The sequence below is a fragment of the Mesocricetus auratus genome, unplaced genomic scaffold (genome assembly GCF_017639785.1).
Source record: "Mesocricetus auratus isolate SY011 unplaced genomic scaffold, BCM_Maur_2.0 Super-Scaffold_100006, whole genome shotgun sequence".
Classification (NCBI taxonomy): Eukaryota; Metazoa; Chordata; class Mammalia; order Rodentia; family Cricetidae; genus Mesocricetus; species Mesocricetus auratus.
The window spans coordinates 46874623-46888095 of NW_024429190.1; positions in this window are offsets into that span (position 1 = coordinate 46874623).

Consider the following 13473-nt stretch of genomic DNA (forward strand, 5'->3'; position numbering starts at 1 on the left):
GGGAGGAGGGATCATATGAGCAAGGTGTGTCAAGAGCATGATGGAGAAATCCACAGAGACAGTTGAACTGAGCTGGTGGGAGCTCATAGACTACAGACTGACAGCTGGGGAGCCTGCATGGGACCGAATTAGATCGTCTGAATATGTGTGACAGTTATGGGTTTGATCTGTTGGAGGGACCTCTGGCTGTGGTACCAGGACCTATGCCAGGGACATGAACTGGCCTTTTGGAGGCCATTTCCTACAGTGGGATATCTTGCTCATCTTGATACAGGTGGAGGGGCTTGGTCCTGCCTCTACTTGATGTGCCAGACTTTATTAACTCCCCGAGGGAGGGCTTACCCTATATGAGGAGTGGATGGGGGGTGTGAAGGTGGAAGTGGGGAGTGGGAGAAGAGGAGGGAGGGGTACTAGGGTTGATATGTAAAATGAAATACACATTTTTTATTAAAAATAAATAGGGACTTACTTTCACCTCTGGGAGGCAGAAAATGGCAGCAGTTCAATCCTGTTTTGTTTTGGGGGGTCTCTTGGACTCCCCTGACCAACATTTGAAAGGATGTTTCTTATGTTTAGTAGTGGAGTTTTTGTTAGTCGCTGGATGTTGGGGGTGAATATTGTCAGCCCAAATGACACAATTTCCTTTAAGGTGTGTGTGTGTGTGTGTGTGTGTGTGTGTGTGTGTGTGTGTGAGATTGTATGATGTTATCCTTAGATAATGATTTTATATAATTTAATTTGATAGATTATGTGTACTTCATGATGACTTTTAATAAGGCCTTTATACTCTTCCCAATAAACACACTTTTTAAATCATTTTTTAAAACAATCAGCTCTCATTTTACATACCAGTCCCAGTTCCCACTCCCCCACTCCACCTGCCCTCCCCACCTTCCCCCACTGCACCCCCAATCCACTCCTCAGAGAGGCTAAGGCTTCTCATGGGGAATTAAAGAAGTCTGGCACATCTCTTTGAGGTAGGTCTTGACTAACTTATATCATATCCCTCCAATACATAGGTCACTGTACCACAAAATATTGTATATTCTTTTACTTCAGCAAATTTCCCAGAGAGTTTTTAAAGACATGTGTCTTTTCAAGTACTGCTTGATGAAATCATCTACTGGAACTCTTTTTATCCTCTAAAATTTTGGATAAGTCAAATTTTGGAAAATAAATGAACTATTGTCATCTGCTCTGTTGAACATTACAACTTTCTACTGATATTATCATTTTTATGTATATGTTTCCACTATACTTTTAAATGGCTCAGGATAACATTCACACCATGTTTAATGAATTATTCAGATGAGTTCATTAACAAGCCATTTAGTCACCAAATCAGCTCAATAAAGTGGTGTTCTCTGTAGCTTCAGGTTCTGCATTATTCCATTTACTTGTTCTTGCGTATGTGATGCTGATGTCAGCCTTTTTTGTGAGAATGAATGTAAGTGGTTCCAACAGGCAAATACATCTGCACTATGTGCATGTTCGCAAAGGCAACATGAGACACATGCAGCACCTGACAGCTAATCGTCTTCCCAGAAAGACTTAATGCTCTTCTTAAAGTTCAGTCAGATGAATGAAACATCTTCTGCATAAAAGCCAATGAACCTCAGGATGCAGCAGCAGTTTGTATTGATGACTTTCCCCTTCATAAAGCCTAGAAACAAGGTGGGATCCAGTGGCCCATCAGTTATATTCCACTGATTGAGACTTTACTACATTTATTGAAGATTGTCTCTAGGGTCTCTTGTGTGGCTCCTGTCTCCATTAACAGTGTCCCACATGATTATCAGGGTAAACTTGGGCACTAAGTTTAAGGCGTTAAGGTTCCTGTGCCCAAGTTACCTCTTTTGCAACATAGTGATGATAGCAGTATCTAGTCAAAATATTTGTTGAAGAGATAAAACGCATCAGTGATTACTAAGTTTTCAAAATTGTAGTGGGTGTGAAGGTTCTGTGCACATGTAGTTGTATTTATTGTTTTTGTTTATTTCTAAAGTACCATAGGTTACCTGTTGACTCATGTCTGGTCTCTGACTTTTATGAATGCATGAAACTCTAACCGCCAATCTGACTGCGTTTGAACACAGAACGGAGAAAAATAAGGCTCAGTGATTTATTAGGAGTGGGGCCTAATTCACTACAAGTAGGGGCTTTATAGCAAAGTCAAAAGTACCAAAACATGTGTATGGCCATATTTGGACTTAGGTCCTAAGAGAATCCCCACAAGACACCTAATTTGCTGATTCTTTTACTTTGGACTTATTTTTAAGACTATTTAAATTAGAAACAAGTTTGTTTCACATGCCAATCCCAGCTCACTTTCCCTCCCCTCCTCCCCCACCCTCCAAATAGCCCAGTCCTCAACCCAATCCCCACTCTGCTCCCAAGGAGGGTGATTCCTCCTCCATGGGGTAATCTCCAGAGACTGTCATTTCATTCAGGGCAGAGCCTAGACCCTCTTCCAAAAGTCCAGGCTGAGGGAGCATCCCTCATTGTTGGATAGGCACCCAAAGTCCATTTGTATAACAGGGATAAATATTGATTTACTACCCAATGCCCCATATATTGTCTAGGCATACTCACTGACAACCACATTCAGGGGGTCTGGATCAGTCACATGCTGGCCTCCTAGCCATAAACCTGGGGTCCAAGAGCTCCCACTTGTTCAGGTTAGCTGTTTCTGTGGGTTAAACAAGCCCAGTCTTGACCCCTTCACTCATCAGTCTTGCCTCACGGTCACTGGGTTCCAGGAGTTCAGTTCACTGTTTAGCTGTGGGTGTCTGCCTCTGGTTCCATCCATCTCTGGATGAAGGTTCTGTTTCTCAGACTCTCTGGCAGTTGGGATTGTAGGATGTCACTTCCCTGATCCACGTCTAAAATCCATGTATGAGTGAGTACATACCAAGCTTGTCTTTTTGTGACTGGGGTACCTCACTCAGGATGGTTTATTCTAATGCCATCCATTTGCCTGCAGAATTCGAGATGTCATTGCCCCCCCGCCCCCTCCCCCCGCTGAGTAGTACTTCATTGTGTAAATGTACCATATTTTCTCTATCCACTCTTCAGTTGATGGGCATCTAGGTTGCTTCCAGGTTCTGGCTATTATAAATATTGCTGCTATAAACATAGTGAAACAGACATCCTTGTTGCATGAATGTGAATCTTTTGGGTATATGCCTAAGAGTGGAATTGCTGGATCTTGTGGTAGAGTGATTGTCATTTTCCTGAGGAATCTCCATACTGATTTCTGAAGTGGCTGTACAAGTTTGCACTCCCACTAGCATTGGAGGAGTGTTCCCCTTTCTCTGCATCCTCTCCAGCATAAACTGGCATTGGTGTTTTGATTTTAGCTATTCTGACAGGAGTAAGATGGCATCTCAGAGTTGTTTTGATTTGCATTTCCCTGAACGATAGGAATGTTGAACACTTTCTTATGTGTCTCTCAGTCATTTTAGACTCCTCTGGTGAGAATTCTAAATTTAATTATACGCCCCTCTTTTTTTTTTTGTTTTGTTTGTTTGGAATTTTCCCTCAATATATGTTTTTATTTAAATTAGAAACATGAATGCTTCACATGTCAATCCCAGCTCCCTCTCCCACTCCTCCTCCCTTGTCCCTGCACCAGCTCTCCCAGCCCCCACCCAATCCCCACATTATTCTCCAGGGAGGGTGAGGCCCTCCTTGGGTATTCCCCTCTTTTTAATTGGATCCTTTGGTGTTTTGGAGACTTGCTTCTTGAGTTTTGTAAATTTTGAAGATCAGCCCTTTGTTAGATGAGTGGTTAGTGAGTATCTTTTCCAAATCTGTGGGCTGCCATTTTGTCCTGTTGACTGGGTCCTTTGCCTTACAGAAGCTTCTCAGTTTCAGGAGGTCCCATTTATTAATTGTCAATCTCAGTGTCTGTGCTACTGGTGTTATGTTCATGAAGCATTCACGCTTACCGATTTGTTCAAGGGTACCTGCCACTTACTTTTCTAAGAGGTTCAGTGTGGTTGGATTTATGTTGAGGTCTTTAATCCATTCAGACTTAAGTTTTGTGCGTGGCGATAGACATGGATCTATCTGCAGTCTTCTACATGCCAGCATCCAGTTATGCCAGCACCATTTGTTGAAGCCGCTTCCTTTTTTCCGTTGTATAATTTTAGCTTCTTTGTCAAAGATCTGGTGTTTTTACATGTATGGGTTAATATTGGGATGCTCAGTTCGATTTCCATTGGTCTTCCTGTCTATTTTTGTGCCAATACAAAGCTGTTTTCATGACTATAGCTCTATAGTAGAGCTTGAAGTCAGAGATGGTGATGCTTCTGGATGTTGCTTTGATGAGCAGGGTTGTTTTGGCTATCCTGGGTTTTTTGTTTTTCCATATAAAGATGATAATTGTTGTTTCAAAGTCTGTGAAGAATTGTACTAGGATTTTGATGAGGATTGCATTGAATTTGTAGATTGTTTTTGGCGAGATTGCCATTTTTACTATGTTGATCTTACCTATCCAAGGACATGGGAGATCTTTCCATTTTCTGGTGTCTTCTTTAATTTTTTCTTTAAATACTCAAAGTTCTTGTGATACAGGCCTTTCACTTGTTTGCTTAGCGTTACCCCATGGTATTTTATGTTGTTTGTGGGAATTGTAAAGGGTCATGTTTCCCTCATTTCTTTCTCAGCCCTTTTATTCTCTGTATCTAGTAGGGCTATTGAGTTTTTTGAGTGGATCTTGTATCCTGCCACTTTGCCTATTTACCATCTGTAGGGGTTCCCTGGTAGAGTGTTTTGGGTCACTTGTGTAAACTATCATATCATCTGAAAATAGTGAAAGTTTGACCTCTTCCTTTCCAATTTGTATCCCCCTTGATCTCCTTTTGTTGTCCTATTGCTTTAGCTAGAAAGTCAAGTACAATATTGAAGAGATATGGATATAGTGGAGAGCCTTGTCTTGTTCCTGATTTTAGAGGAATTGCATTGAATTTCTGTTCCTTTAGTTTGATGTTGTCTTTTGGTTTGCTGTATATAGCTTTCTTTATGTTTAGGTATGTTCCTGTTATCCCGGATTTCTCTGCGTCCTTCATCATGAAAGGATGTTGGATTTTGTCAAAGGCTTATTCAACATCTAGTGAGATGATCATGTGATTTTTGTTTCTCAGCTTGTTTATATGGTGGATTGCATTGATGAATTTTTGTATGTTGAACCATCCTTGATTGCTGGGATGAAATCTACTTGATCATGATGGATTATTTTTCTGATGTGTTCTTGTATCCAATTTGCCAGTATTTCATTGAGTATTTTTGCATCAGTGTTCATGAGGGATATTGGTGTGAAGTTCTCTTTCATAGTTGTGTCTTTGTGTGGCTTGGGTATAAAGGTTATTGAAGTTTCTTAAAAAGAGTTTTACAATACCCTTCTGCTTCTATTTTGTGGAATACTTTGAGAAGAATTGGTATAATCTGTTCTTTGAATTCCTGGTAGAATTCTGCACTGAGGTCATCTGGACCTGGTCTTTTTTTTGGTTGGGAGATATTTGATGACTTCTGCTATTTCATTAGTGTTTAAAGGTTTATTTAAATTGCTTATCTGCTCTTGATTTAAGTTTGGCAAGTAATAGCTATCCAGAAAATTGTCCATTTCTTTTAAATTTTTGAATTTTTGGAGTACAAGTTTTCAAATAATGACCTGATGGTTCTCTGGATTTCCGTGATGTCCATTGCTATGCCTCCCTTTTCATTTCTGATTTTCTTAATTTGCATGTTCTCTCTCTGTCTTTTAGTAAGTTTGGATAAAGGTTTGCCTATCTTGTTGATTTTCTTTTTTTCTTTTTTTCTTTTTTCTTTTTTATTTTTCATGTCAATCCCAGTTCCCTCTCCCTCCCCTCCTCCCGCACTCCCCTCCCCCCCAGCCTCCCACCCTATTGCCAATTCCTTCCACATAGGGGATATCTAGAGTCTGTTATTTCACTCCTGGTAGGGTCCAGGCACTCCCCTAAGAGTCCAGGCTGAGAGAGCATCCCTCTTTGTGCTATGGGCACACAATGACTGTTTGTATTCCAGGGATAGACACTGATCCACTGCTCAAGGCCCCATAGGTTGTCCATGCCTTCTCACTGACACTCACATTTGGGGGGGTCCAGATCAGTCCCATGTTAGCCTCCCCGCTGTCAGTCTGGGGTCCAAGAGCTCTCCCCTGTTCAGATCAGCTGTCTCTGCTGGTTTTGCCAGCCCATTCTTTGCCAATTTGCTCATCACTCCTCTCTCTCTGCCACTGGGTTCCTTGGGTTCAGTTCAGTGTTTAACTGTGTGTTTGCCTCTACTTCCATCAGTCACTGGATGAAGGCTCCCAGATGGTTATAGACATCAAGTTCACTATCAGGAATGGGCATGCGAGGTGGTCTCTCCACTATTACTTAGCTTGCCAATTGGTGTTATCCCTTTAGATCACTGGAGCTCACTCTGGTGCCTGATCTGTCTTCTAACCTATAATTCCCTCATCCCCCTATTCTACCCCCACCCACTCAACTTCCTGTTACCCCATGGCCTACTCTCTCTTTCTCTTCTCCCCCTCTCTTCTTCCCAGCTCCCACTCCCCCTCACCCCTCACCGTGTTCCCCATCCATTCAGAGGGTCTTGTCTCAATCCTCTTCTCTTGGGTACTATGCATATATGCATATTTTTTAGGTTCTTTCCTGTTTCCCAGACTCTCTATCAGTGGAAGTGCAGACTGGCACTATTCTGATCCATGACTAGAAACCATATATGAGTGAGTACATACCATGTTTGTCTTTTTGCGACTGGGTTACCTCACTCAGGATGGCTTCCTCCAGTGCCATCCATTTACCTGCGAATTTTAAGATTCCATTGTTTTTTTCTGCTGAGTAATACTCCATTGTGTAAATGTACCACATTTTCTCCACCCACTCTTCAGTTGAGGGGCATCTAGGTTGCTTCCAGGTTCTGGCTATTACAAATAATGCTGCATTGAACATAGTGGAGCAGATGCCCTTGTTGTATGAATTTGCCTCATTTGGATATATGCCCGAGTGCAATTGCTGGGTCTTGCGGTAGATTAATTCCCATTTTCCTGAGGAATCTCCACACTGATTTCCAAAGAGGCTGTACGAGTTGGCACTCCCACCAGCAGTGGAGTAGAGTTCCCCTCTCTCCACATCCTCTCCAGCATAAATTGTCTTCAGTGTTTTTGATTTTAGCCATTCTGACAGGAGTAAGATGGTATCTCAGAGTTGTTTTGATTTGCATTTCCCTGATGGCTAAGGATGTTGAGCACTTTCTTAAGTGTTTCTTGGCCATTTTAGCCTCCTCTGTTGAGAATTCTCTATTTAGATCTGTACCCCACCTTTTAATTGGATCCTTTGGTGTTTTGGAGACTTGTTTCTTGAGTTCTTTGTAAATTTTGGAGATTAGCCCTCTGTCAGATGTGGACTGCCTTTTTGTCTTGTTGACTGTGTCCTTTGCCTTACAGAAGCTTTTTAGTTTCAGGAGGTCCCATTTGTTAATTGTCGATCTCAGTGTTTGCGCCACTGGTGTTATGTTTAGGAAGTGGTCTCCTGTACCAACTCGTTGAAGAGTATCTCCCACTTTCTCTTCTAAAAGTTTCAGTGTGGCTGGATTTATGTTGAGATCTTTGATCCATTTGGATTTACATTTTGTACAAGGCGATAAACATGGATCTATCTGCAGTCTTCTGCATACCAGTACCCAGTTATGCCAGCACCATTTGTTGAAGATGCTTTCTTTCTTCCATTGTACAGTTTTAGCTTCTTTGTCAAAAATCAAGTGTCCATAGGTGTGTGGGTTAAAATTAGGGTTTTCAATTCGGTTCCCTTGGTCTACCTGCCTATTTTTGTGGCAATACCAAGCTGTTTTCAGGACTATAATTCTATAATAGAGATTGAAGTCAGGTATGGTGATGCCTCCTGAAGTTCCTTTATTGTATAGGGTTGTTTTGGCTATCCTGGGCCTTTTGTTTTTCCATATAAAGTTGATTAATGTCTTTTCAAGGTCCTTGAAGAATTGTGATGGAATTTTGATAGGGATTGCATTGAATCTGTAGACTGCTTTAGGCAAGATTGCCATTTTTATTATGTTGATCCTACCAATCCAAGAGCATGGGAGATCTTTCCATTTTCTGGTATCCTCTTTGATTTCTTTCTTTAAAGACACAAAGTTCTTGATATACAGGTCTTTCACTTCCTTGGCTAACATTATCCCCAGATATTTGATGCTATTGTAAAGGGATCATGTTTCTCTGATTTCTTTTTTAGTCACTTCATCATCTGTATATAATAGGGCCACTGATTTTTTGAGTTTACCTTGTATCCTGCCACATTGCTGAAGGTGTTTATCAGCTCTAGGAGTAACCTTGCAGAGTTTTTTGGGTCACTTATATAAACTATCATATCATCTGCAAATAGTGAAAGCTTGACTTCTTCTTTTCCTATTTGTATCCCCTTTATCTCCTTTTGTTGTCTTATTGCTGTAGCTAGAACTTCAAGTACAATATTGAAGAGATATGGAGAGAGTGGACAGCCTTGTCTTGTTCCTGATTTTAGAGGAATTGCTTTGAGTTTCTCTCCATTTAGTTTGATGTTAGCTGTTGGTTTACTGTATATTGCTTTTATTATATTCAGGTACGTTCCTGTTATCCCTGATCTCTCTAGGACCTTTATCGTGAAGGGGTGCTGGATTTTGTCAAAGGCTTTTTCAGCATCTAGTGAGATGATCATGTGGTTTTTCTTTCGCAGTTTGTTTATATGGTGGATTACATTGATAGATTTTCTAATGTTGAACCATCCCTGCATTCCTGGGATGAAGCCTACTTGATCATGGTGGATGATTTTTCTGATGTATCCTTGAATCCGGTTTGCGAGTATTTTATTGAGTATTTTTGCATCGATGTTCATGAGGGAAATTGGTCTATAATTCTCTTTCTTAGTTGTGTGTTTGTGTGGCTTGGGTATCAAGGTAATTTTAGCCTCGTAAAAAGAGTTTGGCAGTGAGCCTCCTGCTTCTATTGTGTGGAATACTTTGACGAGTATTGGAATGAGCTCTTCTTTGAATTTCTGGTAGAATTCTGCACTGAAGCCATCTGGGCCTGGGCTTTTTTTATTTGGGAGACGTTTGATGACTGCTTCTATTTCATTAGGGGTTATAGGTCTGTTTAGATTGTTTATCTGTTCTTGACTTAGTTTTGGCAAGTGATATCTATCCAGGAAATTGTCCATTTCCTTTAAATTTTCAAATTTTGTCGAGTACAGATTTTCAAAGTATGCCCCGATGATTCTCTTGATTTCCTCAGAGTCCGTTGTTATATCCCCTTTTTCATCCCTGATTTTGTTAATTAGCATGCTCTCTCTCTGTCTTTTGGTTAGTTTGGACAGAGGTTTGTCTATTTTGTTGATTTTCTCAAAGAACCAACTCTTTGTTTCATTGATTCTTCTCAGTGTTTTCCTGGTTTCTACTTGATTGATTTCAGCCCTCAATTTGATTATTTCCTGGCGTCTGCTCCTCCTGGGGGAGTTTGCTTCTTTTTGTTCTAGAACATTCATCTGTGCTATTAATTCTCTAGTATGACTGTTCTCCAGTTTTTTCATGTGGGCACTTAGTGTTATAAACTTTCCTCTCAGCACTGCTTTCAAAGTGTCCCATAAGTTAGTGTATGTTGTGTCTTCATTCTCATTGAAATCGAGGAAGCCTTTAATTTCTTTTTTTATTTGTTCCTTTACCCAGGGATGGGGCAATTGTGCATTGTTCAATCTCCATGAGTTTGTAGGGTTTCTGTGATTTGTGTTATTGTTGAATTCTAAAGTTAATGCATGGTGGTCTGATAAGATGCAGGGGGTTATTCCAATTTTTTTGTATCTGTGGAGATTTGTTATGTTTCCTATTATGTGGTCAATTTTAGAGAACATTCCATGTGGTGCCGAGAAGAAGGTATATCCCTTTGTATTTGGGTGGAATGTTCTATAGATATCTGTTAAACCCAGTTGGGTCATAGCTTCTATTAGTTCTTTTGTTTCTTTGTTAAGTTTCCATCTGGAGGTCCTGTCTAGCGGTGAGAGCAGAGTGTTGAAGTCTCCTACTATTACTGTGTGAAATTTTATGTGCATTTTGAGCTTTAGTAGTGTTTCTTTCATGAATGTAGGTGCCTTTGTATTTGCGGCATAGACGTTTTAAATTGAGACTTCATCTTGATGTACTTTTCCTTTGGTGAATATGAAGTGTCCTTCTTCATCTCTTTTGATTGATTTTAATTTGAAGTCTAGTTTGTGAGATGTTAGGATTGCTACACCCGCTTGTTTCTTGGGACTATTTGATTGGAAGATCTTTTCCCAACCCTTTACTCTGAGGTAACATCTGCCTTTGATGATGAGATGTGTTTCTTGTATGCAGCAGAAGGAAGGCTTCTGTCTTTGTATCCATTCTGCGAGCCTGTGTCTTTTTATAGGCAAGTAGAGGCCGTTGACATTGAGGGATATTAATGACCATTGATTGATGATTCTTGTTTGTGCTTGATTTATTGTTAGTGAAGTTATTTTGTGTAGTTTCTCCTCCCTTTTTCTTTTGGTGTTTTGTAGAGTGGGATTATATCTTCCCCGTGTCTTTGTGAATGTAGTTATCTTCCTTGGATCTAGGTTTTCCTTCTAGCACTTTCTGTAGAGCTGGATTCATGGATACGTATTGTTTAAATCTGGCTTTGTTGTGGAATATTTTGTTTTCTCCATCTATGGTAATTGAGAGCTTTGCTGGATATAGTAGTCTGGGCTGGCATCCTTGTTCCCTTAGTGTTTGTAGGACATCTGACCATGATCTTCAGGCTTTCATCGTTTCAATTGAGAAGTCAGGTGTAATTCGGATAGGTTTGCCTTTGTATGTTACTTGGCCTTTTTCTTTAGCTGCTCTTAATATTTTTTCTTTACTCTGTAGGTTTGATGTTTTGATTATTATATGGTGAGGTGACTTCTTTTTCTGGTCCAGCCTATTTGGTGTTCTGTAAGATTCTTGTATTTTCATAGGCACATCTTTCTTTAGGTTAGGGAAGTTTTCTTCTATGATTTTGTTGAATATGTTTTCTGTACCTTTGAGTTGTATTTCTTCGCCTTCTTCTATACCTATTATTCTCAGGTTTGGCTTCTTCACGGTGTCCCATATTTCCTGGATATTTTGTGTTAAGGATTTGTTGGTTTTGAGATTTTCTTTGGTTGACAACTCTATATCCTCTAATGAGTCTTCAACAACTGAGATTCTCTGTTCTATCTCTTGTATTCTATTGGTGATACTTGCATCTGTAGTTCCTGATCGTTTACCCAGCTTTTCTATTTCCAGCATCCCTTTATTCTGTGTTTTCTTTATTGTTTCTATTTCAGCTTTCAATCCTTCAACTGTTTGAGTTGTTTCCTTCATTTTTTTGGTTGTTTTTTCTTGGTGCTCTTTAGATTCTTTGAGAGATTTGTTTATTTCTTGAAATTTTCCCCCATTTCATGTATTTTTTTGTTTGTTTTTTCTTCAATTTCTTTAAGGGATTTCCTTGTTTCTTCTTTGAGGGTCTCCATCATCTTCATGAAATAATTTTTAAGGTCTGTCTCCTCTCCTTCATCTATGTAGTCCTTTTCGGTCTTGCTGGTGTTGGATCCCTAGATTCTGGTGCGGTCATGTTGGTCTTTCTATTGCTGAGTGAGCTCTTATTCTGTCTTCTTCCCATCTCTTCTTCCAGTGGATGATGGTGGGGTCTTTCTGTCTCCACTGGTCTCCTTTCTTCCTGAAGCTGAAGCTGGACTAGCTGGGGTTTGGGGCTTGGAAGAGCTGATGTCTTTCCTGAAGCTGGACTAGCTGGGGTTTGGGCTTGGAAGAGCTGATGTCTTTCCTGAAGCTGGACTAGCTGGGGTTTGGGGCTTGGAAGAGCTGATGTCTTTCCTGTGTGGGTGGGTCTTCTGAAGCTGGACTCGCTGGGATTTGGGGCTTGGAAGAGCTGATGTCTTTCCTGAAGCTGGACTCCCTGGGGTTTGGGGCTTGGAAGAGCTGATGTCTTTCCTGTGTGGGCGGGTCTTCTGGATGCCAGGAGCGGCCCTGAAGATCAAGGGGATGAGTGTCGGGCAGATCACAGCCAGAGACCCAATCTCACCTGAAGCTGGGCTCGCTGGGGTTTGGGGCTTGGAAGAGCTGATGTCTTTCCTGTATGGGCGGGTCTTCTGGATGCCAGGAGCGGCCCCGAAGATCAAGGGAATGGGTGTCGGGCGGGGGATCCCAGCTGGAGACCCAATCTCACCTGAAACTCTCTTGTTGATTTTCTTAAATAACCAACCTTTCGTTACATTGATTATTTGTATTGTTTTCCTAGTTTCTACTTTATTTGTTTCAGCCCTAGATTTGATTATTTCCTGGCATCTACTCCTCCAGGGTGAGTTTGCTTCTTTGAGTTCTAGAGCTTTTCAGTTGTGCTGTTGATTCTCTAGTGTGACTGTGACTATTCTCCAGTTTCATCATGTTGCAGTTAGTGCTATGAACTTCCCTCTTAGCACTGCTTTCAAAGTGTCCCATAAATTTGGGTATGCTGTGTTTTTATTCCCATTGAATTTTAGGAAGTCTTTAATTTGTTTTTTATTTCTTCTTTTACCCAGGAGTAGTGAAATTGCACATTATTCAAATTCCATAAGTTTGTAGGGTGTCTGCAATTTGTGTTGTTGTGGAATCCTAACTTTAAGGCATGGTGGTCTGATAAGATACATGGAGTTATTCCAATTTTTTTGTACCTGTTGAGGTTTGATATGTTACCAGGTATGTGGTTGACTTTTGAGAAGATTCTATGTGGTGCTGAGAAGAAGGCATATTCTTTTGTGTTTTGATGGATTGGTCTATAGATGTTTGTTAAACCCAATTGGGTCATAACTTCTGTTACTTCATTTACATCTTTGTTAAGTTTCTGTCTGGTAGTCCTGTCTAGTGGTGAGTGTGGGTTGTTGAAGTCTCCCACTATAAGTACGTGAGGTTGTATATGTGATTTGAGTTTTAGTAATGTTTCTTTTACAAATGTGGATGCCTTTGTATTTGGGACATAAATATTCAGAACTGAGACTTCATCTTGGTGGATTTTCCTGTGATGTGTATGAAATGACCACCTTAATATCTTTTGATTGATTTTAATTTAAAGTTTAATTTGTTAGATATCAGGATTGCTACCACCACTTGTTTCTTGGGTCCATTTGATTGGCAAGTCTTTTTCCAACCCTTACCTCTAAGGTAATGTCTGTCTTTGAGGCTGAAGTATGTTTCTTGTGTCCAGCAGAAGGATGTATTCTGTCTTCGAATCCATTCTGTTAGTCTGTGTCTTTTTATGGACGAATTAAGACCATTAAGATTGAGGGATATTAATGACCATTGATTGCTCATTCTTGTTTTGGAATGGTGTTGTTGGTGGAATTGTATGTGGATTTCCACTCTTTTTTTTCTTTTGGCTGTTGGTAA